The sequence below is a fragment of the Spea bombifrons genome, chromosome 1, assembly GCF_027358695.1.
Source record: "Spea bombifrons isolate aSpeBom1 chromosome 1, aSpeBom1.2.pri, whole genome shotgun sequence".
NCBI classification, from domain to species: domain Eukaryota; kingdom Metazoa; phylum Chordata; class Amphibia; order Anura; family Pelobatidae; genus Spea; species Spea bombifrons.
Window position 1 is genome coordinate 157,023,250 of NC_071087.1, and position 27,465 is coordinate 157,050,714.

Below are 27,465 nucleotides of genomic sequence, written 5' to 3' on the forward strand. Positions count from 1 at the left end.
AAGAAATGTTCTGCATGCGGCTGCCTGCTGAATATATGTGGGTGCAGAAGAGGTCGAAGCTGTCTTGAATCTAAGATGAGACCAAGGACTGATTAACCCCTTCCGGACCGGCGTTGGCAAACTGCGTCTTCCCTTGAAGACCTCAGTTTTTTTTTTAAATATTTAAATTCCATGCTCGTAATTCGCTGCAAAGCGATCACGTGCACGGAATTGAGGGGGAGTGGCTGCTACAGATCGCTGGGGACACCCAGCGGTCAGTAGCAGCCCCCCCTGGCGATCCCAGCGTTCAAAGCGATGCTGGATCGTGCATCATCGATGACGTACCTGGTACGTCCCGGTCTGCCGGTGACCTTTGACCCGGAAGTACCAGGTACTTCCCGGTCTTGAATAGGTTAAAGCCTAGACAGGCCAATTTGTTCTTATCTGCCATAATGTTCTATGTTTCTATTTAATAACTATTGTAATTTTGAATGTGTCCATTTATTTTTTGATCAATAACACAACAAGGGAATTATTTTTTTTATTAAATATCGTGAAAATTACTTTAAACAGACTTGGATTAGGACGCATCACCCATGCTGCAAAGAAGCACTTCACGGTATGAACGTAAATGTAACGGTTTCCAGTTTCCTCTGTTTTTCTAGCTGGAATCTCCACGTTTCAGCGATTGTAATTCTATAATCCACTTCTGCTTCTCCTCTGTATTTCTCTCAAAGTCAGAATTCTCTCTCGTTTGATGATGACATACCTTGTTTCATTGTTTCCGGGTCTTTCATCTTATTTCAATCGACTTTCAGCCTGTTCCACATTGTCATCTCCTGTTCAATTTTTACCGATGTTCCTTTTTTTCAGAAGTCCTATTCATCTCACTCAACGAGGAAATAAATGTATTGTGTCTCTACAGATAATAGGCACAAATACAGCCCTGAAATCCGATGGAAATGATAATCTAATGCAAAACAGCCTAATGTACACTAGCCACCGAAAAATGCCGCCTATAGGGTTTAACCTACATACCGTATAGTATATCCAATCTGCATTCAGTTCATTACTAGCGGAGGGAATAGAAAAAATATCTAAAGCACTCTATGTCTCAAAGGCCAGCAGCTGCTTTTATGATCCTCGTACCCCCTTCCTCATTTAATACACCCGGCACCCAAATACAATCCATACCAAGTGGGGCCCTCTTTCATTTGATATCAAATAAGGGAGATTACCCAACAGTCAGCGTTATTGGCGAGAGCCACAGCATTTTTTGTTTATTTAATCACAAAATGTGTTATCCGTAATGGCCTGTGGAACAATAGTATTTTAATTTTTAATCAGTATTGAATATATGCTACCTGAAGGCTGCTATTAACTGCCGCAATTCCCTTTTCATTTCAATGGAAGCGCCAGAGAGCAAGTGCAGGAAGTGTACTAAAGTACACTTCCTGCTTTCAGTAAGCCAGAATGAGGAGGAAGATGAGGCAGGATCTCATTTTCTAGCACCAGTAACTAAGGACAGCACGTGTGAATCTGCATTCGGGAATATACAGGAGAATAAAAAAATATGTCCAAATATATAAATGTTCTCTATTGTCTCACCTTAACTCTAGATACAGCCAGCAGTATACACCCAACCTTGATGTGTCTACAATGTTTGCAGATATTCGTCCATGCCCTTATTTAATATTCCCTCCCTGGGTATACAGACAAGCTGCAGTTATATGGAATACACACAGCTACAGAATAGCCATTTTTAACTGATGTTTTTCATGATATATGTATATATATATATATATATATATATATATATATATATATATATAATTATTTTTAAAAAGGAATTACATAGCAAGTACTTACATTCTTAAAGGGACAGTTTATACGCATTCAATCAAATGCATCTCCAGCAAAGCAAAGGACCGCGTGGTAGGGAAACGGATGAAATGTATAGAGAAGGTCCTGTTGAATCCTTGTAGGAACTTGGGTAAAGAAAATGTACCACTCGGCCATCATTTAAACCAGTTTTCACATCTTCAGCCCCTAGTCTGTCAGTTAATACTAGAAAAGGCAAATATTATTCAAGCCTTTTTTACATCTTAGATTCCTGACATTACTCTTATGTAACAAGCGATGGTCGTCTGTAGAGAGAATCTTTACACTCACTTGCTGATACTGAATTGTCAGGGGGGGAAGTTAGCAATTTTAGCCTGGGTGGTTTACATGTGCTGCCCCCTAAAATGCTTATAAAAGAAAAGAAGCCCCTGTAAAGTGGAGTTGGCTTGTTAACGGGTGAATACTATGAATGGAATAGCATTTATTACAGATAGTTGGATTTTTACTGATATGATATAAAGGATCCCACCTAATCTGAAGTTTCTAATGGAGGGACTGTCAACAACGTGTTCCAATATTCTAAAGTTCTACAAAGATCTAGAATCGGCCCATTACCTGGAGTATGGACTCAACTCACTCTCGAGGTCTGGTGAAAGGATCTTCAACCAAGCTCAGATTTTCACAGTGAGATTGAAGGAATTTCCCCCAGGCCTCTACCCCAAATTAACGTTCCATGCTGCACTTAGATTCGTCTTTATCTCCTTCATCAAATTCAAGGGTTTTTGCTTCAGTACAATCAACAAGATAAATCACCACAACCAAACCCCCTTTCTCTATGTCATCTACCCATTTACAGTTTTTTTCCCCAAACTGCTACCTTCCGCAATGCCCTAGAACCTCCATAAGGCTTGAGGTGCGCACGGTAACGAAGACTACTATCCTCGTAACAATGTCATCTCTCATCATGTTTATACTCTATGAAGCCGTTTGTTGCTTTATTCTCACAGTTGTCAGTAGCCACTTTGAAATTCCAGTCCTACATAACGTGTCTGATATAATATATATATATATATATAATACTTGGATATAATAAAAAACATACATACATACATACATTATATATATATATATATATATATATATATATATATATATATATATATATATATATATATACACCCAGGAAGCTCACACATGCTCTGTACCTCCCCCCCCATATGTCTGTGATGTATTGTGTCCTTTTAACTAAATCAATCCTGCACAGTGGACTCCTTACCAAAACCTGACAGTACGGGAAGAAGGCAAGCCGGCGGAGGCAGTGTGATGCTTTGGGCAATGTTCTGCTGCAAAACCCTGGGTCCTGCCATTCATGTGGACGCTACTTTGACACGTACCCCTACCAAGCGTTGTTGAAGACCATGTACACGGTATATCCTGATGGCATTGGCCTTTTTCAGCAGGATAATGTGCCCTACCACAAAGCAAAATGGTTCAGGAATGGTTTGAGGAACACAACAAGTTGTTATGGGGAGAGGAATTGCCCCTTTGCTCCTAGGGCAAAGAGATTCTCTGAAGAACCCAGAGCCAAGTGTGGCAAACCTGCCTGGGCCTGTGTGTGCCGTTTGGCTGAGGTTTCCAGAGTCTGACTTAGCTGGACCTGGTGGGAAAGAGAAGCGAGTAGTTGAACAAGGTCCAACCAGCTGGTCAGAAAGACTGTCAATTCACACTCTTACAGGATATATAGAGTTTTCAGTCAATTTTTATCACCTGGTATATAAACAATCATATTCTTAGCTCAAAACAAAAAAGGGAATGCAAAGAAAGAAATAGTAACAGATTTGTGACGCTCCACTAGAATTCTCCCTACATCAGCTGATATAATAACAACCTCTCCTCCTCTTAATCAGCTGGCGTTACACACATCCACACCAATTCCACTCTATAGACGGTTTCAATAGACGGCTGCCAACACCCATTGCCTTAAAGGCAAGGCAGCCACCGCCATCTACTGATCACATCTTCACTGATCTCGAAAGCTTAACTGTTTACATTTAGAGGAATAACATTCTTAGCTTTCAAAAATGTTTACATGAAGGGTATTACTAAATACTTCAGATGAGACAAAAAACAGTCCTCAATGGATGTGCCCAGTTCCACTGTATGGACCATACCATTTCATAAGCGTTCACGAGAAGGCATTGTGTATTATCCAACGCTGCTGAAAATAGGAAACCAAGCAGATGATTTGACCGTTTGAGTTCCTTATCTGCAGGAAGATACACTTAGGGCAAATGTGAATGGGTAACCCAAAGATATGTCCATGTTTATCTGATGAACTAGGACTTGGCTGCCTTTTAATGGGTTGAGAATCATGTAAATGTAATTTTATAAAAAACTGCTGGGCTTCTTGCTGGCTGCTTCCATAATAAATAAGATATTTCAGACTGACAAGTTATTATACCTGGAATACATTTTACACACTTTTATTGAATCCAAAACATTTATTTTTAACTCCAGAAATATGTTCTTACAGTTTGCGTTGAATGTTCCTTAATACCAATTAATGTGCCTCAGAACTGCCTCGTCAAATTCTACAAAATGGATTTCCGTTAATTGGAAGCAGCTTATTAGACCATAAAACAAAAGTGTGTCTGAAATTACTATGGAACAGTGAAGTGATCTCTCATCATAGCCTTATCAGCCATGAAGAGATGACAACCGGGATCTTCCAGTCTCCCGAAGGCTTAAATGATTGCATAAATGAAGATATAAATCCGGTTTTGACATATTTATAGCGTACGCATTAACAATAATTCAGAAAGTGTTCCAGTAACTCCTTAATAATAGTTTGCAAAGTTCTGGAAACTCCACCAAGATCATAGCCGCTTTCATGGACCCTTTCCGAGACATATCGCAAGTTACAAAACAAAGCAAGAAATCAACGCTGCTCTACATATATGTTTATTTAACGTGTCTTTCTATGCATGTTTTTCCTGTACATGAGCCAAATATGTCTTAAGCCAGACCGTAACCCGCCACTCTGTTCTTTTCATGCCTTATTTCGTTTCAATTACTCATACAGTTCCTTTTAGATTGTAAGCTCTCAAGCCGAGCCCTCAAAAGGCCACCATTCCTGCCAGGAATTTTGTATAAAATTACCAAAAGGCAGAAGTTGTAGAGGGCAATACAGTGAGGGTATTAAACATGCATGGGACAGGCATATGGCTCCTGACTCTAAGACGAGACTAAGGTTTGAGTCTTTACAGAAAAATAGGCAGACCGGACGGGCCGAATGGGGCCGATGTGTTGATGGATTCTACATGTCTAGGCTAGAAAACAAGGCTGCACCAAGCACCCATAGTTTGTCGTTCAGATGAAGTACTAAGCCGAGGTCCTCCATATCTACATGTTTTTGTTCTCGTCTTACCTCTTTAGCTTCTGCGTCTGTATGGCCAGCTTATCCTCATCCCTTTCAGAACTGTTCTGCGGCTGCTTTGTCTTCTCTGTCTGCCATAAAAGAAAAGGAAGATAAATTGGAACACAGGAGTGATGGGAGTGATAAAGGGCCGTTGGAACACAGGAGTGATGGGAGTGATAAAGGGCCTCTGTACTCCTATGAAGAGATTCCATAAAAAATGAGCCGTTTCCAGCTACACTAGTCATTTACAGCATTAACCCCGTCTGCGCTTTTTCATGTTATTTTAATGGTCACCCCAAGATCTTTTGAGAAGCAATGTATGAATCGATGGCAAAATACTTTTTTTTAAATTGCGGTTACCGATGGCAGCGTCTCTATACTCGTTATCGTTCCTCTGATCGTGCCCATGCAGCACACAGAAGGCTTACTCGGTAAAGGTTGAGTTGACACGATTTGGCTGTCGAGAAGGACCTTTCATCTGGATTCCGTGTCAGCGCGACCCCACCTGACTTGCCAGCTTTGGAGTTTAAGTTGAGTTGAGAAACACAAAACGCAGCAGATCTGATATTCAATAAACTTTCGTTGGAGTTTGGTCAGCTTGGCCGCTCAGGAGGAGCTGCGCACGATATGGATCTAGGGGGCTTCAGCCCAGAAGCGGCCATCAGGCACACGGGGCAAACGTCTGTTGGGGTGCTGTCCGACAGCGTGTGGCCAGTGGCCCAATATGCCGACCACATGCTACGCGAGCATAGGGTGCACACATCCAACAGTCACGCTTACATCATCAGGCGGCCATTGGCCTTAAAAGTGACAGGGCTGCATCCTCTGTGTCTTATCTCTGACTGGCCCCACTTCCGTCTGCAGTTTCATTATTAAAAAATATACGTAGGCCACTCAACACCGACGCCAGGTTAAGCCACCAGCTTTAAGTGAACACTGAATCCTGGCGAGTCTGTCCTGCAAAAATAAGCTGAGCTGACCCTGCACAATGCATAGTTCAAGCTGTGGACGACTTTCTTGAAATCTCACCTGTTTAACTATGCATTATACAGGGCCAGCTCAGTTATTTTTGTTGGAGAAGCTCTCCTTATTATCTATAGTGAAGTATATCTATCTATCCGAGACCGCAGCTCCCTCCAAACTCCAGGTTTAGTGAATAAACCCCTAATTTTTTTTTCAGGTGAACTCCCCCACCGCTCTGAGTTACCCAAGAAGTTTAATTGAACAAAGAACTAACTATGGTTATAAAACAAAACCAACTATAAACCCAGAACACCATAATGAATGTATTATCACCACATATGGGAAAAAAGGAAAGTGACGCTAAAACCGAACAGATGGAGGGGTCACCCGGAGAAATGTGAAAATAGGGTGTCAAAAATGCCTTATTAATATACACCGTGAAACAAATGGCACAAAAATGAATAATGTATTTTCGGGGGGGGGGGCTAATTCATTGGAAAGTGTACGTTTCCTGCGTGTATGTATATATTGTATACATTTCCATGAATATATTATTCTTTCTAACCCCTTTCTGATCACTTGGTATTCAAAAGAAGAAGGTCACTGGTAGAGTAAAGCCAAGACTCTCTCTGTCATCGTTACAAAAAGACTTACTCTACGATGCGTTATAAGAACACAACTCTGAGCCGTGACAATCTCTACACATTTACAGCCTCGCGATACATTACGGAAATTATTCCATAATCTAGAATATATCATTTTTTTATGTATGTGGGGTATTAATGTAATCCGGGGATGATCAGAAATTGGGTCATTGCTCATCAGGCACCCATTGTGGATAAGAAGGTGATTTTTTTTTTACTTTATTATACTTTTTTCTTTTTTTACATACTAGCACTCAATTATTTTTTTGCATGTTTCTGTGATTTCAAATGAATGCCCTATTTCTTCTGAGAACGGATGCATAATTTGCGTGGGTACACAGAAAAGGGGCATCTTAATTAAACACACATGGTAAATACTAAAAACCTTCAGTACTGACAGGGTTAAAGTACTCCCAGATAATCATGCTTGCTCACAGAGTACTTTATTTATGGACATTATTCTGCCCATTTAAACAGATCTGTTATTATAATACATTTGCCCCCTGTACCCCACAGACCTTCTGTATTGTGCTACCATCCCTCTGATGAAAGGGGCCGTGTTGCAGAGCCAAGTGCTGGCAATCTGCTAGCTAAATGGTGATAGGTAAGTGGAGCAGCCACCCTGCAGAAGAGGTAGATTCTAATACAGCGAGGGGATTTAAACACGCACAGGATAGGCATATGGATCCCTAATCTAAGACGAGACCAACGACGGATTAGGGTTTAAGTCTTTACAGAAGGAAAAGTGGGCGACTGAGATAAGGAAAGAGGGCGAATTGAGATAAGGAAGACCGCCGACTCCCGTTGTTCCTAGGTTGGTCCGTATTGTCCCAAACACACACACTTTATTCCTCCCCATGTCTGTATAAAATATTGCCAAGGCCATTTGTGACAACATGATAGGTTGCCTTGCTTTGAAATAAACGGTTGGTTTCACGTCTGGTAGCAGGAAACATCAGCAAAGAAAATGATGGTCTAATTACAGTTAATTACATGGCTTTATTTCTTCTAACTGAAGGATGAGAAGTACTTTCCATACAATAGTAATTATATATATATATACACACACACACACACACACATTATATATAAATTCCTGTGGTGTTTCTGAATTCACTTTATTGCTTTTGTTTAACTTACATTTATTACATTTACCCAGAAATCATGCTTTTTGGTTATCATTCAGCGTGACTCTTTGGGAGATGTTTCTTCTACCTCCCGCACGATGAGATTTGGAATAAGAAGTAGCGTATAAATTAATTCGCTGCCTGAAGTTCTCGCCCCGTCCTCACCCTCCATCGCAAAGGCCGTCTGAACCAAACAATAATCCACAACTTAATACGAGAAATAACCTAATGGGGAAGGAGTTTCAGGTGTGTAATCAGATGGATTTCTAATTATATATACAGCATATATTAATTATTGTAATCTGTAAATACTATTGCATAGGTTTGGTTAGTATACTGAAAAGTAGCAGAAATAAAAGATTTTATGTCAGATAAAACCAATTCTACTCATTATTATTATTCTGCCCATTATTTCCCGATCTAAGGACTCAAACTTGTTGGTCTTGACTTAGTTTCAGGAGCCATACTGTATTACCCTCTACCACTTCTGCTGGGAGGCTGTTCCATTAATCTATCACCCTCTCGTTAAAGTAAAACTCCTTTACATTACTCCTAAAACCTTGATAGTTTAGTTTCAGATTACGGCCTTTGTTTACCTTTGTTAAATCCCTTTATGTATTTATATATTTCCATCACATCTCCCCCTATAAGTTATACTATACTGATCCGCTTTAACAAGACAGTAAGCTTGCGAGCCGGTTTGTCTCAGTCTGTCAGACCCCTGGAATATATGTGCATGGTAAGAAGCTGGTGCTGTATAAATAAAAGATAATAATAGTAATTTGAGCCGGCACGTACTGAAACGTACTGAAATCCGATGGCATCTCTGAGCCAGAAGTGTATATACGGCTGATTTATGCCGATGCGGTCCTGCCCTTTTCATTCTTATATTGTAATCAGCAGACAGATCAAAGTGCTTTTCAAGCCATAAATTACCAGTTATTTGCTGCCCTGAGCTGTGGCCTTTTACAGCGGATATCAGGCAGAACACAGAGAAAGTTACCGGCGGCTCGGGAACAATGATACAATATCGCACAATCACGTGAAACACAAAATCCTGTTACACTGTTATATGTTACAATATCGCACAATCACATGAAATAACACAATCATGTTACACTGCTATATGTTACAATATCACACAATCGCATGAAACAACACAATCCTGTTACACTGCTATATTGCGAGGTGCTGCCGGGTCTGCCGGGAGCTCCCAGCGTAATACTTCTTTTATACTCGCCAACATTTTAATGTTGAAACACAGATTTTTTCCCCCGGAACATCTCTTCTCTTTTTTAGCGTGTGCAATGTCTGATTTAAACGATATCTAAGCTGAGCTGCCATAATCCAGAACATTTGTTGGGACATCCGACGTCTGGGACATAGCATGGCCTGCTGGAACTGTCCTGGGAAAAACCGAGGCTGCTGGCAGCTATGACTTTGTAAGACAGGAACAAAAACTCAGTTTCCTGAATAAATTAAAGACATTAAGTGATGCCCGTTCGGCGGAGAGCTTCCGCACAGGGATACCGGCTCCGCAACACCGAACCGTCTTTAAAGACATTTGGCCAGGAAGACACCATTAGCATTCAGTAGAGCTCGGATGATGTGACAGATAAAGGGCCGCCTGGGCCCACCAAAGAGATTCAGACCTTACCATCACTGCCGCGTCATTACTGTCACACATACTGAGTAACAACGGATAGACAGAGGCGATGGGTTACCCGTTTATGTAGAAAGTTCCCAACAACGTTATAGGGACTGCAGCATTAAGGGATGACTTCCTACCTTTTGAAATGGCCGAGGGGTAGGGGTTAGCGGCACGGCTAGGATGCAGTACTTTATCGATATCTCTTACGTGTTCTTGTGACCTAATCATATATTGCTAAATATCGCAATCATGTGAAAGGATGAACCCCGTGATACCCTCATAGCAAGGCAAATATCCTGAGATCCTAGAAAATAAGGACATCAGGGGAGGAAAAGGGAGCAGAGGGATTCTTGCTTCTGCATTACGGGGCCAAATCTCTCCTTTTTAACATCCCATCTAACCAAACAATATCTCACACAGCAAGAAAGGGGACAATACTAATCCTAGCCATTTAAGTGTATCTACGGTAAATTAGGTTTTATGGCAGTATCATCAATCTAAGAAAACAGTACTGTTTCTAATAGTACATTTCTAGTTTAATTTTAAACCTCTAACCTAAATGTTTAAGTTCAAATGAGAGCAGATAAACTCCTGTATTTTCCACAGGAGACGCAAAAATACTTCGCCTGCTTCAAATGGAAATTTTTACAAATTAGAGAGTTTCGAGTTGGCAAAAATTAAAGAATTTTTTAAAAAGTATATAAATTTCAAACAACAACGTTCTTGTATTTTGAGTTGCTATGATTTCCAATAAATGATTTTGATGCGATGGATACTGTGCACCATCATATATAGTTGAATAATAATAAATTGTTTCTATTTAAGTAAGCCAGGTATTATGGAGTCACAGAAATAAAGAACCTATGAGAGAATTCTAAAAATAAAATAAATAGAACAAATCTAATTTGATAGATGCATAGCTCTGATACTAGAATATCATTTTAGATTAATTAAGGCAGAAACAAAACAATATATATATATATACACACACTGATGAGATCACAGCGGCCCTAATATGCCTATAAGTCACTGTGCATCATTTGTAAGAGGTGATTTGATCGTGACTGATAGGAATACAATCTTATAATGAACAGTAAGGGAAAGCGTTTTATTTACACTCGGTGTGTAGGTGGACATTGAGTAATTGTTAAGGCTGGAAGCTATTTGCGTGCCATCGATTTCCGTTCACAAGTACTTCGGTATCCACTCATACGCCGCACGTTTAAGCTCTCTCCGCAATCACCTCCCAAGCCGTACCAATAGCTTACCGCCCCGCACTCCGTATATCGCACAGGATGCTTCCCGATCGCAAGGGACGCGCAGGAACCAGGATTTCTGATTCACAGAATAAAATGAAAATGAAACTAAGGCCCACAGCGAGGCATTTTATGATATAAGAGTGCTGTGGCTTAGTTAGTTAGGAATTTGTTATATAGGGTTAGTGTAGTATAGGGTTAGTGTAGTATAGGGTTAACCCCCCCCCCCAAAAAAAATGAAAATTATATAGCAACACAGGGTGCTTTTCAAATCAGGGGAAGTTAATAAATATATTTTTGGTATTATTTTCACACTAGCTGTGGATAATGTCGTTTTGTAAAAAAAAAAAAAAGATAATATAGTAAATAAATGTCTTGCATATATGAATATGGATTTAAAAAAAAATCCTGAAATAAAATAATTGTGTGGGTTTGCTTAAGAGAGAAATAATGGCAAAAACAAAAAAATCTGATTCTATGGCACGAAAAGCCCAGTCCTTAAGCTATATTTTAAGATGTATTTTTGTTATTCTGAAGTGCTTGGTACATTTACCATGCACCATATTTAGCGATTAGCGCATCGTGTATAATATGACTTTTCCTTGTGTGTGTTTGCAGTCCGTGCTCGGGGGCTTATATCCCCTCACAGCCACAAAAAAAACCAACTTTATCCGTACTACAGACCACAAATTCGGCTATTAATCATCCCAGAAAACAATCGTTTTATGCACCTCGGCCACTGACTTGCTGTTGGGATTATTCGAAAATTTGTATTTGTATTGAAATGCCGTCTTCGCATAGGTCGTCACCATATCGTCACCCATGGCAGTTCCCTGCACTTGTCCAAAATAACAGTTTTTACAGCGAAAAATAGTTACATTTGTGTAAACGGCATCCGTTTGCGTGGCAATTACTATGACTTGTACGTTGATACTTGGTTTTTAATCGGTTTAGCATTCCACGTCGGGGGGGGTTGTGTAACTTTTGGTGTATTTAAGTCTGTTTGGCGGGATAGGGGGAACTTACACATTGAGAAAGAGGTGGTGCGCACCTCAAAATGTCTGCTCTTTATGCGAATAAACCTGTGATTATTTCACAAGCAAACCTTTTTATTGTAATAGATAAAAGGAGCAGCGGCAGCGTTTGCAGACGGCAGAACGGTATTATTTATACACGCAGATTCCTGTGATAGGGGTTTGACCCTAAACTGGGGATTTGCAGCATATTAGATGTTATAGCCCTCAATACGTCACAAAATCACATAATATCTTAGAACTGCACAACAAGAGGTTTTGTTGGTTGGTCTCTTATAAGATTGGTGACTATTTTTATTTTTTTCTAGAAAAAGGCCAATTTTTAATGGCTGGATGGGAACCTCTTAGAAGGGCCAATAAACTAAATTTGCATGTTCTTCCTTTATATTTTGTGTTGTTCAGCTCGGTAAGTTCAGGTGTATTTCTTGTGAGCTTGATTTGATGAAGAAACCACATGCTAATGATCTTGGTTTACTCATTAAACTGAGTGCCGATTCTAATCAATGTTTGTCACTAATGTAGCCTAATGATTAAGTGAACGAAACCATACACGCGGTAATACTGAGGAGTGCCAGACCGGCCAGGATAGCAAATGGCCTTTGGTTTGCGCATGATACAATATCTTTGATAGAGTAGAGACTGACAGGTATACACAATCATATACTCCATGTGTAGGTCCCCAGGGAGGGCATTGCTGAAGAAATGCTTTATAATTGTATGGACACGGTTTATACTTCTCTGTACGGTACATTTCGTACACACGGTGCCTTTCGGCCTTGTGCAGGGAGGCTGCGTGTTGCGAGCGAACACAGCGAGCACCAAGGCTGATCAGAACGCCGGGACAAAGGTCTTCGATATATGTATTAAAAACAGGAATTTACATATGTTTGGAAAGCACAGACTAGTCTGTCCTCCGTTAGTGAAAAAATTGAAATATAACTGTAGCAGCAGGTCAACAAAATTTGATAACCCTCTAGTTTCTGTTTTTAATTAGTTTTATTTCTTTAAGCATTGCTCGTAATTATATACACACACACACAGTGATCAGCCATAACATTATGACCACCTGTCTAACGTCGTGTAGGTTCCCCTTTGGCCGCCAGAACAGCCCTGACTCGTCGAGGTATGGACTCCACTAGACCTCTGACGTTAGCAGCAGATCCTTTAAGTCCTATAAGTTGCGAGGTGCGGCCTCCATAGATCCTGGTGCCGCGTGTTCTCCAGGTAAGCCACGCACCCGGCCATCCACGTGATGTAAAAGAAAACCAGTTCTTATGCTCACATGCTCTTTATAGGAGCTTTTGGCAGCGGACAGGGGTCAGCATGGGCGCCCTGACTGGTCTTCAGCCCCATACACAACAAACCACGCTGCTCTGACGCCTTTCTACCAGAACCAGCAGTAACTTTTTCCACACAGGCCCAGCCTTCACCCCCCACGTGCAGCAATGAGCCTTGGCCGCCAATGACCCTGTCGCTGGTTCACCTCTTTTCCTTCCTTGGACCACTTGATAGAAACCGACCAATGTAGACCGGGACCCCCTACAAGAGCTGCAGTTTTGCAGACTTGGTCAGAGATGCTCTGACCAAGTCGCCTCGCCATCACAATTTGCCAAAGTCGCTCAGATCCTAAATTTTTCCTGCTTCTAAACACGTCAAAATGTTCACTTGCTGGGTAATATATCCCACCTACCGACAGGCGCCATAATAACAAGATTATCCGTATTATTCACTTCACCTGTCAGCGCTCAGAATGTTGTGGCTGATTGGCGTCGATATGCTCGGCACTTAGCTTGTATGCTACCTTTGATAGACGATTGATTAGTTGTAAATCGAGGAATGACTTCTAATTTTTTTAAAAAAATATATTTTTTAAAACAATCTTTCCCAAATTCAAATGGAATCTTTCTGCTCCATTTAATGGGAATATTTCAGTATTCAGCAGCAAATCATATGGACTGTGAAAACCTGCACTATATATATATATATATATATATATATATATATATATATATATATATATATATAAATAATTTGCTATATTGGATAATATAAATACAATATATTAAATAGGTTACTGAGTTAACTAAACTGCTATGAATAGGTTGCAGTCACAGAAAGCTTATTGGTAAAGGTCGGCCCCGTTGACTAAACCTCTAGCCACACGTCTAAAATAAAGGTGATTGTGAAATGTTAGGAAGTATATTAAAGTATCAATAAGGGCAAACAGATTCTGCAAAGAACTTAGCCCAGAACCTTTGTATTTTTATTGGTACCAAGCCACTTAAAAGGGACTGTTCAATGTCCCTGGCACACCCAATAAAGAATTAATATTGTGGTGTGAGTAGTTTAATAAGCACTCTTATAAATACATTTACTTGAGATAGAAGCTCCAGCCTCCTCCTCCGCGGTGCTTCTTGCCATTGAAAACAATCGGTACTCTTTTTCCGCATGCACAAACCGTCAGGGGTCTGCATGCACCCCCACCTTCAGAGTTCGTTGAGCCTATTTAATAAAAACTAGAATTGAGAAAAATCAGTCCCAGGTAGCAGCGGAGGTCGTCTGCGCTCATCACACAGACGTCCACCAGCTGCCAGAGAGGAGGATCCAGGTCCCCTGCAGCGCTGCGGGGGATCTGGATTTTAGTCTTGTAGTCAGACCTCTACTTTGTCTTATATTCATGCAAATACAGTATATATCATGCATGGAGACTCTGGGGAATATTTAAAAGGAACCAAGCTTGTCAAGCAACGAAAACCGAAACAAATTCTGAACACATCTGGCCGCTTCAAGTTAAAGATTGCGAAGACTGCATAAAATCGTAACGGACAAGGCATTTCATAAACAATGCTAATAGGCGAATGTCTGAGCAATGACATTCTTTTTATTATTATTTCTTGTCACTGATTTTAGTGTAATTACGGAAGCAGTAGTCGAAGCAAGAGAAAAAAAAAAAAAATAAGGATTAAACAGAGTAACCAACATACATTCTGAGAATTGAGAAATATTTTCCGTCCCGATAACCTACGCTTTTCACTTGCAAAACAAAAACGTCAAATTTATATTTCAAATCCTTTTTCTGCCTGTAAAAATCCTGACGGCATCATTACCTTTATACCCAAACACACAATTATTCAGATTAAAATGACAGCTTTTCTATTAAATTATTCCGAAGAACGAAGCAGAGGTTTAAAGATGTTGGCCTCCGTATTTTGAATTGTAAAATGTTCTCCGTGACATATTTAATCACACTGCATTCTTCCTGACAAAATATGTTCTGTATAAAAGGAATTAATAAAAGAATTAGCTTTAAAACTTGGCACTAGCTGGTAATCCATCCCCCAAAAATAATATAAAGGTACGCAGCCACCTCTCCGCTGTCCTTTCTATTGGGTGTCCGGATATGATGTCATACCCCAGCACGGTGTGGAAGGAAACTGACTCTGCCCAGCCGTCCATAGAATCGATTGGCTGTTTGGGGCGATCGGTGATCTCCCTTTTAACTGGCCAATTGAGTAGAGGCGTTACAGGGAGCCAACAAGGCGATCGCAGAGGAGGGGCTGCAGCCCTCGTGGACTTGCTGCCCTATGTCATTGTATATACTGTATATTAATTACGTATACTGTATAGTGTCTTCAATCTTAACCTTATAAATATTTACCATGGGAGCTGCCATCTTAACCTCTTTATAAACTCTGCTTTATTACTTCTAGGGAGTAACTGTTACTAGGGCAGCCCCACTGATGTACTTTACTATGAATTCTTTAACAAACGTTACCTTAAGGAGAAGTTGCAGCTTCGACCAGAGACAGGAAAGCAACCAAACGGAAATCAATGGGGCAATTGTACGCATGCATGGTGTGCTATAGCTATAATATATATATATATAATGTGCACATTGGTAATTGTACAACTGAAACCATATCCCCTTTTCATGTTTACAGGCAGATATACAGAGAGCAAGTCGGATATGTCCCCAAATGGCCAGAGGAACTCAGTAAATAGTGTAAAAAGGTTTCCCCCCCCCCCGTTTTAATATTTTCGTGGCTAGTCCACCAGAGCATCGCTTACACCGATATATTAGTGTCTGACAGCTCAGGATTCCTTGGGATGTGACAGTTTGTCAAAACCCATTACTGGGCAAATGTTTCAAATATAATTAAGACTGAAATATTTTTCATTTTCAGTGTATGATTTAAAGGCACACTACAGCGCCCCATGCAGCCCCACCGGCTATCAAAATACTTTGTAAAAACACATCTTTTAACCTGTATTGAAAGAAAATAATCACTCACCTTTAGGAAAGCCAATCACTTTCTGCAGATCTACAATCCCTTCTACAACTCATTTAGAAAAAAAAATTGCAGCTTGATAATTTATTTTAAACATTAAAGAATATAACAAAAAACCTATCAATTCTAGAAGGCATCTCATCCACTCCCCGCATGCTGGATCAGACTGCACAAACCACTTGGGAAATGAGACACACCACTCCTGTAGGTAAGTGGTGGGGCAGGAGCACTGGCAGGTTGTTTGGGGGGGGCATTGATAAGCTGTTTGGAGACGGAGACAAAGACAGCACAGACAGGCTGTTTGGGGGTAAAGATGGCCCAGGCAGGCTGTTTTAGGCACTGATAAGCTGGTTGGGGACAAAGATTGCACCGACAAGGTGTTTAGGGCAAAAGTGCAATCATGGGACATATTGCTTGGTAAAGTTGGAGGGGCCAGGGACAATTTTCCCACCAGGGTCTGTGGTTTTTAGTTATGCCCCTGGGAAAATATCTTATTTTATGAGTTCTAATCTAGCTATCATGGTGTATCAATAAAACTGTCTGGCCTATAAAGTGAGCCAGTGTCAGTTCTCAATGACAGCTGACTTCCCAGCTCAAGATAAAGCCAAGGTTTCTCAACCAGAATGCCTCGGAAAGAAGAATGAACTAATGCTCATAATTACAGCTACAGCACCAGCGTAAAGTAGTTATTGGCTTCCATAAAATGAATAAATACCAGAATCAGCAGAATGTCCTGCCAGTATATAATGCATCTCTTAATCACAATTAAAGGCTAACTTGCCATCTAGAGACTGATACATGTCAATAGGTCACTGGAGGTTTTTCCTCAGCATTCTTTTCTAAAACTGTATTATTCTTTTATTTATAGAGCGCCAACAGTTTACGCAGCGCTTAATACAATACATATATTCAAGGGGTCTGACAACACGAGAATCGACAGACTAAGACAAACCGATACATTAGGTGGAGAGAGCCCTGCAGACACTTCATTAAAGATAAGCTAATTTGTCAATCACTCGAGCACCAGAGGGGCACATGATCTCTGTAAACAGATCTAAAACAAATTCATGCATTGTTACCAAGTCATGCAATAAAATAATCATCATGGGACATAGAAGCCTGGAGGGATGGGGGGGTTAAAGTTAAAAAAAACAAACAAAAAAAAAAGCACACAAAGTATGGAGCTCATTCCAAGCCTTCCAGTGGTATAAAGGGGTTACAATGAAGAAAATGCAGGGGGGTGGGGTATGTACAACCCTTTGGGTGCCAGGAGGGCAGAAAATGACAACATTTTAAAATGAATCAATTGCGGACCCAAAAGCAGATTGTAGGATTGCTGCGTGGGAGCATGTATATATACTCTTTCACCATTTTGGGTTGCTGGCGCATGTAGGTATATATACGTGCGTCCACACAAACAGACCCTTTTACAGCATACTGTAATTGGGCGTAGAATTTTTTTTTTTTTACATCATTTTGCAGAGAGCGTTTAATTATTATGTTTTCTATATCCGCTTTCCCTAGGCAGAAGATGAGGATTTGAAGGCAGTGTTTGGGATCGGCCTTTACAATTTGAGTGTCAGCTTTTCTTCCCAAAGCGTATTCTCTTCATTTTAATGCCCCATCTTACTGGGATGGGGAATGAGAGCGGGGCTAAGAATGATACTCAGGGTGTTACATTGTTCATCATTTTACTATTCATTAACCTGTCCGTTACACTGACTGGTACCTGAATAAATATTTCATTAATGCTGTATACAATTTAAAGCATGTGTCTCCAGCATTTCTCTTTATGAGAGATACTATAAACATTTTATAAAATGTTTATAAAATAGAAATGGCAGTTTATGATTAAGTATATATTGTATTTTGTTACATTATTATTGTATGTCTTTATGGAGTTTAGCTCCATTTGGCTACATACACCTGCCGTGTCTCCCCCACACATGGAGTGTGATTTAACAGGTGTGATGTTCAAGCAGGAGAGGGCTGGCTACATTCAGCCTTATGGGACAAGTCCAGCCAAGAGTTCCATTGATAAAATTAAAATCTGGAACTATGAGAAAGCGCTGAGCTCAGCTGTGTATTTAGGGGGGGCTGCTGCCCTCAAGCCACCTTGTGTAGTTCTCCTCCCTTTCTCGATCCATCCTCTTTGTGCGATGTGCTGGGCCATATCCACAAAGCTGGGGGAACATGAAGCAGATTCACTACACAAAGCTCCCCATCGCAGCCCCAAGAATTAAAATCACATCAATCTAGGGCGTAATTCCTCCTCCCGCCTACATGTCCGGGTTAACCCGGTTCTACTATAAAGGCACAAAAATGGTCTGGTCCACCAAAAGCTTACAAAAAATATAAATCTTACAATTCCACATTAAGAATTGCATTGTATCCCAATTCTTGATGGATCGATGTGGACAGGCCAGTTTAATGCGAAGAGTTTTTAATGTTCGTAATTCCCATCATGTGAAAAGTCTTCCAGCTCTATGCGTTTTCAGGCTTGCCCCGGTAACAGTCATGCGCTTCATACGTCTTAGCAAGTCAAGATTAGCATGTTTTCTCTCATCCGCAGGGCACTTGCGTAGTCACAAGGTTAAATCACGTTAAATACAGAAAACTCGAAAACTCCATTGGAGAATTGTCTGTATCGGTATTTAATCAGAAAGGCCCATCCCTGGACGGACGCGCTGAACTGAGCCAAAGCCCAATGCTATTTATACAAATACATTGTGCAGCGATCTATAAACACTATACTCACATTCAGAAATTACCGCTTCGTACATGAAAATGATTTTTACATTAAACAGCATGACAGACGATGCTGAAGATCTAAGAATTTCCACAGAAAGATTTGAAGGCTGGAAATACCGTGAGCTGCCTGATATTGATGTGAATGGATTGCCGGTTACAGTTGTGAGCTAACATATAGCAGAAAAAATATACGATGTAACTTTTATAGCTAAGAAAGGGATAACATGCAAATTAGACAATTAATAAAGAATATTTGTCATCATTTTGTCAGCTTCAGGGGACAGCACATTTTGGTGAAGTACACGTGGCATTTTGTGGCACATGTTTGTCACATGAAGATGACCAGCCGCCATTGTCCTTCCATCCCACAGGAACACTACGTGTGAGCGCTGCGGACGGGATTCACGGGGTCCGAGGATCAATTAGCTCTTCCTCGGTCTTCGCGAGCCGTATAGCGAAACATTGATTTTTCTATTTAATTCCAACCCACACCTTCGGGGAAGACATATATTAATAAGACATTTCCAATATAAAGAAGCTTGCCATGTGCAGCACGAGGAATCATCATTAGGAGGGGAAATCTCCAATTTTTAAGATTAACTAAGACACATGAAAAAGCCTTCAATGTATGGAAATGTAATTTTTATAGCTCCGGCAGATAGACGTTAAGATTTCCTTGAAAATTCTGTGCATATTTACCTAATGAAATCAAATAAAGATACCGCTGAAAATTCCCATGTATTATTCATGCAGCATTTTGCTATTATTCTCATATTTATCCCGTTACTCAAAGCTTTGGCGGTGTCTCACGAGAACGTATTTACCTATTTCTGGGCACATAAGTAGAACTGAGCAGCAGGATAATATAATTCAGTTGGACAGTTCCATGGAAATCCAATAAACATCTCAGTTCTATGACAGATCTTGGCACTGCTGAAATTATTGGCAAAAACAAAGTGTAAGGTGTCGTACTGAATAACAGGGCTGAATCACAAAATAAAAATAAACACACATGTACACACACATATACCTACACACACACACACGCTTGCCCCAACCACCTGTAACAATTACACTTCTTTTTCCTTGCATACCACCCAACAGCCCCAGTTTTGTGGGACAATCCCGCGTTACACCTTACCGCATCGTAAATCATTTATTAGTAATATCAGCGGGACTGACTGATAATAAATGAGACCCAAATGTATGTATATAGCTATAGCGGGGGATTGGATGCATACAAGGTTCTATCATTCTGTCCTTAAACTGAAACTTATATTATAATTAAGGTAGTGCTGTCAATTTTGCCCAAATCCTACATATTCTGTAATGTAAACATTGAGTAATGTGTTTAGGGATTGGCCACGCCCACTCCCTGCAAACTTCCTGCCCCCTTCATAAAGCCACTCCCTGAGAAGACAGAGAAATTTAGAAATGTCCTTTTTGAAAGCATATTTTGTCCATTAAAACAACATGAAATGGATCAGAAATTCAGTGCAAATGGGGTTAATGCTGTAAATGACTATTGTACCTGGAAACGGCTGATTTAATGGAATCTCTTCCAGAGGCCCTTATCACTCCCATCACTCCTGTGTTCCAATGGCCCTTTATAACTCCCATCACTCCTGTGTTCCAATGGCCCTTTATCACTCCCATCACTCCTGTGTTCCAATGGCCCTTTATCACTCCCATCACTCCTGTGTTCCAATGGCCCTTTATCACTCCCATCACTCCTGTGTTCCAATGGCCCTTTATCACTCCCATCACTCCTGTGTTCCAATGGCACGCATAAGTGATGATGGTGATCATTCGAAAACCCCTTTCCAATAATGTTATAGCTAGAAATATCCTTGCTTTCCATGAAAACAGCTAAGTGACCCCAAACTTTTGAATAGTTATATATATATATATATATATATATATATATATATATATATAAATCTATTAGAAACTCTTAAGTTTTGCCTTTTTAGCTGTTACAATTAAAACCCACATCTCTTAAACACCTACACTGATGACAAAAAAAAAAAAAAAAAAATCACAAGCTATAAATCAGGCATGTCCAAACTTTTTTCGAAGAGTGCCAGATTTGATGAAGTGAACATGTGCGAGGGCCGACCATTTTGCCTGACATTTTCTGAACCATTAAAATGAAATGCAAATTAACCATTTTATGCAAAGTTTATTGAAAACGGCATACCACATCTATCCCTTTCTCACTCTCCTTTTTCAGCAACCGCTCAGCACCCCTTGGGCCCCCCTGACTGGCAGAACTCCAGGGCCCGGTCGCAGTCGTGACCCCGGTAGTTCCGCCACTGCCTACAATTTCTTCATCAGATGCCCTTGTGGCTGTGTGTGCCGGCGCAGGGAGAAGGAAAGCCCAAATCTAGCGACGTCCGAGATCGCAAGATTTGGGCTTTCCTTCTCCCTGCGCCGGCACACACAGCCACAAGGGCATCTGATGAAGAAATTGTGTAGGGGAGGGCAGGGGCGTACCTAGAGTATTTGGCACCCGGGGCGGATCCTGTATGTGGCACCCCCCCCCACACACACTTTAAAACTACCTGGCCGAAACTGAATATGACCCCCCACACACACCATAAAAAAAATCTAACACTTTTATTTAAAGTAAGTAACACACCAAAATAGGACAAAACAATTAAATAACAATATATATATATATATATAATTGTTAACAGCAATCACATTCCTATCATGCCCAGGCATACCCAGATTCCAGGAGGCAGTCGCAGACTTGGCATGATAGGATTATGATTGCCTTATCTACCCCTTCTCGCTCCCTTCTGCCCTATCTACCCCTTCTCACTCCCTTCTCCCTATCTACCCCTCCTAACTATCTACCCTCTCCCTCTTTGAAGTTCACTTACCTTTCAGGAGTCCTGCGGTGGGGGTGCAAGGCCTCTGTCTCCCAGCTCTGCCACTGTATGGAACAGTATAGAGTGATGGGAGTTATGATGTACTTTAGAGCATAATTATATAATGAAAAATACATTGGAAATGGTACAGCATAACACCCATCACTCTCACACATTTACCAATCCACACGCATACCAATCCACACACATACACCAATACACACACATACACCAATCCACACGCATACCAATCCACACACATACCAATCCACACACATACACCAATCCACACACATACACCAATCCACACACATACACCAATCCACACACACACACCAATCCACACACACACACCAATCCACACACATACACCAATCCACACACATACACCAATCCACACACATACACCAATCCACACACATACACCAATCCACACACATACACCAATCCACACACATACACCAATCCACACACATACACCAATCCACACGCATACCAATCCACACGCATACCAATCCACACGCATACCAATCCACACGCATACCAATCCACACGCATACCAATCCACACACACACACCAATCCACACGCATACCAATCCACACGCATACCAATCCACACGCATACCAATCCACACGCACATACCAATCCACACACACATACACCAATCCACACACACATACACCAATCCACACACACATACACCAATCCACACACATACACCAATCCACACACACAACAATACACATGCATACCACTCCACACACACACCAATCCACACACATACACCAATCCACACACATACACCAATCCACACACATACACCAATCCACACGCATACCAATCCACACGCATACCAATCCACACGCATACCAATCCACACATACACCAATCCACACATACACCAATCCACACATTCCAATCCACACATATACACCAATCCACACACATACACCAATCCACACACATACACTAATCCACACATATATACCAATCCACACATATATACCAATCCACATCTACCAATCCACACACATACCAATCCACACACATACCAATCCACACATATACACTAATCCACACATATACACCAATCCACACACATACACCAATCCACACACATACACCAATCCACACATATACACCAATCCACACATATACACCAATCCACACACATACCAATCCACACATACACATCCACACATATACCAATCCACACACATACACCAATCCACACACATACACCAATCCACTCTCACTGTATGCTTTCCTACCTTTCCTCTTTTCTCCTTACAGCTCCTTTTCCTGCTCTTCGCTCCTCTTCTTCTTCAGTTCTTCTGTCTTCTTCCGAGGCCACGGGGTTCAGAGGGCACGGACAGCGGTGGGCGCGGCTTCAGTGTTGTGCGCCGGGATCTGACAACAAACCCCGGCGCACAACAGCTGTTGCCGAGCGGATCGCAAGGGAGCAGTATCGGAGGTCTTTACCGGACATCCGGCTCCCTTGAGTGATTTTAAGCCGGATGTCCGGTAAATACCTCCGATACTGCTCCCTTGCGATCCGCGCGGCAACAGCTGTTGTGCGCCGGGGTTTGTTGTCAAATCCCGGCACACAACACTGAAGCCGCGCCCACCGCTGTGTGGCTGTGTGTGCCGGCACAGGGAGAAGGAAAGCCCAGATCTCGCGCTTTCCTTCTCCCTGCGCCGGCTGATGACGCCAAGTCCCGTGGCTCACTTGGGGGCCGCATCAGTCCGGAACGCGGGCCGCAATTGGCCCGCGGGCCGGACTTTGGACATGCCTGCTATAAATGGTTTTAAAAAACTAATTTAACTATGTGAAGGCGGAAGTTCCCCTTCATGATCGGACAGAGGAATCCCCGATACTTATGCCGCAGCCGGCTATGCGCTGAATTCTTGCTTTGCTTTGTAACTCGCGATATGTGTCGAAGAGATCCAGGATTGTACGAGTTTACATATAGAGGTTTTGGGAGCTGATGGAGCACAGAGCTGATCCTCTGTAGCAGCCGGCCCTGTAACAGCTAGAAGTCGGGGTGATTGTCAGAATTGTAGTCACTGCACTGAAAGCGAGGTCATTACATTATTGAGACGCTTTAGTACATGTGCATATATTCTCAAGCTGGCTATTAGCAAAAATTGAATAACAAAAAATTTAATAAGCTTCCATTAGAGATTCAATTTAGAAATATTTAAAATTAAATAGACGCAGCCATTGACTGAGCAATCATGAACACTTCCAATCTGTTCTCTTCTGGATATTTTAGGGGAAGAATAGGTCCAGACTGAGAAATATATCTTTGTTGTGTAGTTTACCTACAAAAGGCTTTGTGTGTTGGTTAAATGGGCGCTGTCACCTCAAAAGATTTAGCAGAATTAGTTTAATTTATTAAAATTACTTACCTCTTGTGTTTTAAATCAGAGTAAATAGTTAAATCATAGAATCTTGAACAATCCTCTTAAAGGATATCCACCAGAATGTTCAGGGTTACCTCCTCATGCCGTAGACTATTTCTTTGCTGATTTGGTAATATTTAAACACATTTTTTTTATATTACTGGGGTAGTTGTGTAAACTGATATTTGCCTGAGATAGTGGCATTTGATTAATAAATATCAATTCTCATTACAGGTATTTATGATGCGTAGGGAATGCAGTGAGGTTAAATGTTACATCACACCATCAAGTCAGTCCACGTTTTAATCGGAATAACCCACTTTTTCGCTTGCTTTTCTGGTTAGATGACAGTTCCTTAATGAGGCAGCTTTACATAACCGTGTTCATGCAAGCAGGTGAAATTAACACTGACATTTACAGCACCTAATTTGTTTGTACATGAAAAAGTATCCAGCAGACATCACAGCAGCCATGTCAGCGGATGCACGAGGACAATCAGTAGGTACATCTTGTCATTTTAGGTGCACTTACGTAAAACATAAGCCACAATATGGCTCAATTAGCTACATTTTGAGTTAACGCTCTCCGAGAGTCAACGTGCCTGAACAAGAAGAAAACGTGATGTACAATCACCACCTGGAAAGTTAAATATATAACATATCATTGAATGCCGGTCATTTCTTTCTCTGTATCGCCTACCAGGTAGGAGGTGAAAAGGGTCCTTCAATGGAGAAGGAAATGTAGGTAGATGAATCACCAGGAATTAAAGAATAAGTTAAAAATGTAGCGATATGACGCCAGCATTCCACGTAACATCAACAATTACAGGATGTTAACATTCTAAGATTTGACCAATAGGAGTCTCGTGGGTATTCGGAAATTACAGTTGGGAAGGTCACTTGAAGATGGAAACTCATGACTCGGGGTGCAGAGCAATGGATAAAACGCGGTGTTTGAGACAAACATTTAGAACCAAAGGCAACAATCAACATGGCAATCTAACTGCGTGTTCATATGGCAAGATAGATTGTAAGCCCACGAGCCGGGCCCTCACAAACCCACCACTCCTGCCAGAAACGTCGTATAAAGTACCATAAGGTTAGATAGCAGCTCGCAGGCTGGGTTCTCCACTCCCGATGTGTCTGTATGTACTAATGTATATTTGTTAAGTATGTGTTAACTGCCCATTTAAATTGTACAGCGCTGTACAAGCCGGTTTCTTTGGTATTGATGGCGTAATCAGTGAACGGTTTACATTAAAAGGCGAAGGTGTTAGAGAGCACCCCAAAATAGCGACTGCGGATACATGGGTGGCACCACAGAGCGCGTACATAAGTGTCTCAAATACATGCAGATATTACAGATAAGGTCCTGTTTCTGGAAAGTACAAATAATGTTCTATACATATCCAGATATTTATGTATACTGTATATTTTTTCTATATAGGATTCTCATTTTGCAGAAATCCCTGCATTTACACTCATAATAGAAGATTTAAATGATTGGCGATAGCCGTTTTTATCACGAGGCATTTATCTGCCCTACGGAATATTCAGTGTAAACATGAAACGTTCCATCACGTCGTCACTCCGACAGCTGGTCTTATTACGTGGAAAGTCACAGCTGCTCCTATATTTCAGCTTTTTTTTTTTATTTATAGGAACGGGGTTGGACATCTCCCACGGAATCAAGTCGTTTATCTCGTTTTCCAAAAAGGGAAATTAAATATTACTATCTGCATATCAGCAAAAGTCATTTGTATTTTGCAAAAATGTTCACGGTTTCAGGAAAGTGTTATATTTACAGATATTGGAAAGAAAGAGACCTGGTCTAGAACTGCGGCTATTCTTATTATAGGGGTTACTGGAATAATTATAAGATGCGTAAACACCGGTGCGAGGGCCTGTGCTCGCCATAGTTTACATTCTAAAAAGGGATCTATTGTGTAATAATGAAATCTAAAACTAAGTCGGTTTCGACTTTTAGCATTAAGCAGTACAAATATGTTTCAATGTGTCTGGCTTTGCTCAATGTGTTTTTTTCTCCGACAAAGAGTGTATTTAATGCACTATACGGGTTTGCCACTAACCTCCGATCTGCAGAAAGCAGTCTGGCACTCTCTAAACTGAGGATCAACTATAATTCCTATAATCCTGGTGGAAGATGCAGTTCACCGGGAGCTAGAGCTAGCTCTGGTCTGACTGGGGTGGGGGGGGGTCAATCAACCTGTAATTTCCCACTCATGGTTGTCCTGCCTCTAGATCATACCATACACGTTCATCAACATATCTGGGAACGTTCCAGGTAAAGCTGCTGCTTCCTTGGGTCTCCAGGACATTTCTCTTTTCTACGGGGAGGGGGAACAGCATTTAGCTACTGCCAGCTACTTTCCCTGCCACTCTATACTGTCTGGGACTAGCCCCACCCATGCACAGCTAGCCCCACCCCCTCATGAAGCCACTCTTTCAGAAGAGTAAGAGCTCCGTGTAACCTGCCCTGAGAAGTTCTTCCAGTTGGAGAACTGCAAGTTGATTCTTCTTATATAAAAAAGGTACAGCTGGAAGACTAGTCATGAGTCTTGTTTGCATACTTTCCAACACAAAGTGACACTTTTGACTTTAGATGGGTAGCTAGAGGTGTAACGGGACTTTTATTTGACCTTGTGACCAATTGATAATGTAAATGGTTATGTGTTATTCCTCTTCTAAATACCTTAATTGGGAAGGCAAACATTTTATTTACCTTCCCATTTATTTACACCCATTTCCTGTTTCTATACACATTATCGGGGCTTTTAAGGCTGTAGAACCCTGTGATAGCCTCATACCCAGCAAACATTCTGAGCGCCTATAAGAGGAAGGAAAGGGGGACAGAAGTATTAAAAAGGACTAAAAGCGACTATCCCTCCTAAATAATTACAAAAACACCACTTTTTAAATAAAACACAGTAGGAGGATAAAAGATTTCAGATAATTGGTAATTATTCTACCAAGTGAGTAATTCTAATTTGGTAATTAATGTAAGCAGTAGGGTGCTTCACAGCAATTTCCTCCCTGTCTTAACCATCATAATCAATTCCTGTTTTTTTTGCAATTTAACATATGCTGCTTAGAACTAAAACTGGCCTAGTTCTAGAACAGCCCCCTACCTAGTGCCAATGGAGCATGGGGGCAGTTGCCACCAGATAAATTGGTGGTCTTTTTAAACAGAATGCTTCTTTCACTAGA

The 27,465-nt window shown here is 41.0% G+C and overlaps 1 protein-coding gene across 1 annotated transcript in view; it reads right to left on the reverse strand.

Annotated features, from left to right (window-relative positions):
* The window catches only part of RAB27B (RAB27B, member RAS oncogene family), a 77,936-nt gene that overhangs the window by 29,288 nt on the left and 21,183 nt on the right, over positions 1-27,465 (reverse strand). Inside the window, exon 3 of the mRNA XM_053448211.1 lies at positions 5,249-5,328. The gene's annotated coding sequence lies outside the window, so the exon portion shown is untranslated. The remainder of the gene's footprint in view (positions 1-5,248; positions 5,329-27,465) is intronic.